The 1,021-nt window shown below is 53.6% G+C and overlaps 1 protein-coding gene across 1 annotated transcript in view; it reads right to left on the bottom strand.

Moving 5' to 3' along the window:
• Nucleotides 1-836: 836 nt before the first annotated feature.
• The window catches only part of PSMD3 (proteasome (prosome, macropain) 26S subunit, non-ATPase, 3), a 16,472-nt gene continuing 16,287 nt past the window's right edge, over nt 837-1,021 (bottom strand). Inside the window, exon 13 of the transcript XR_551169.1 lies at nt 837-1,012. The gene's annotated coding sequence lies outside the window, so the exon portion shown is untranslated. The remainder of the gene's footprint in view (nt 1,013-1,021) is intronic.

Raw genomic sequence — 1,021 nt, 5'->3', positions numbered from 1 at the left:
AAACTTGCTGGGAAGATAAGGCTTTCACACCAACCACCTCTTGAGAAAAGAATTTGATTGTCAAGTGAGTGGCTCCAAACTGGGCAGAAATCAATCACAGTGAGCCAGAAAGTCTGCAGCAGGTGTGGAATTCAGTGAGGCGGACGGGGATGCAGTGAAGGCAGAGGCAGAAACCCACAGGTATTTTTCAGGTAACAGCTTGGCAGGAACAAAGAGGACATGTATAGCCATGTCCCAGGTGCCAGCCAGAGATCACACAAATTCCAATGGCCCCACGTGGAGAGCACTGTTGTTAGAAGCTGGGAGGGAGACTTTAGACCCAGGCGGGCATGTCTTCCCCCCGTGAAGCTGGTGTCAGTGGGCTGGGGCCACGGAGGAGCCCCCTCGTGCCCAACCCCACCAGCCATGCTCTCAGCGAGCCCAGGGCCATGGGGCCAACTGGGCAAACCCTGCCCCCAACCTGCCACGCTCTTCCTCATCTGTGCACCTCGCCTGGGGGATACTCTTCTCGCCTTTTCTTTCGAGCGTTTAGAACTCTACATTCCTAATTTTAAGAGCAGGAAGGTCACTGAGTCTCACCCTGTATTTGTATTTGTGGGAAAGGAGCCTGAGAGGTTTGATTTGCCAATATTTGAGAGCCAGTTAGACAAACCATAAACCCAGGCCCTCTGATCCGGCTCAGGGTCTCTCCACCTGCCCCGTGGCTTCCTCCTCGTCTGCGGACACAGTGGCCCTCAGACTACACTTGGGGCTAGTACTCCAAGACCAAGAAAAAAAACCTGGGCCTGTCAGGTTCGCAGCCGGGAGAGTGAAGTACAGTAACTGACCCACCAAGATCTTCGGAGACCTTTTTATTGTTTACGAATTGTAACTGAAGCTTCAGAAAACATACAACCCAACACATGTTCCAATTCCAGTCCCCTACTCCCTAGAGGAGAGCACAAGGCTACCCTCCTTTCTTGCTGCCCACACCACTAGCCAGGACCCTGCCCTGGGGAGGCCACCTGCCTACCTTCCTGCT

This window comes from Galeopterus variegatus, unplaced genomic scaffold (genome assembly GCF_000696425.1).
Source record: "Galeopterus variegatus unplaced genomic scaffold, G_variegatus-3.0.2 Scaffold2504, whole genome shotgun sequence".
In the NCBI taxonomy this organism is placed as follows: Eukaryota; Metazoa; Chordata; class Mammalia; order Dermoptera; family Cynocephalidae; genus Galeopterus; species Galeopterus variegatus.
This window is presented reverse-complemented; position numbering and strand designations above follow the sequence as displayed.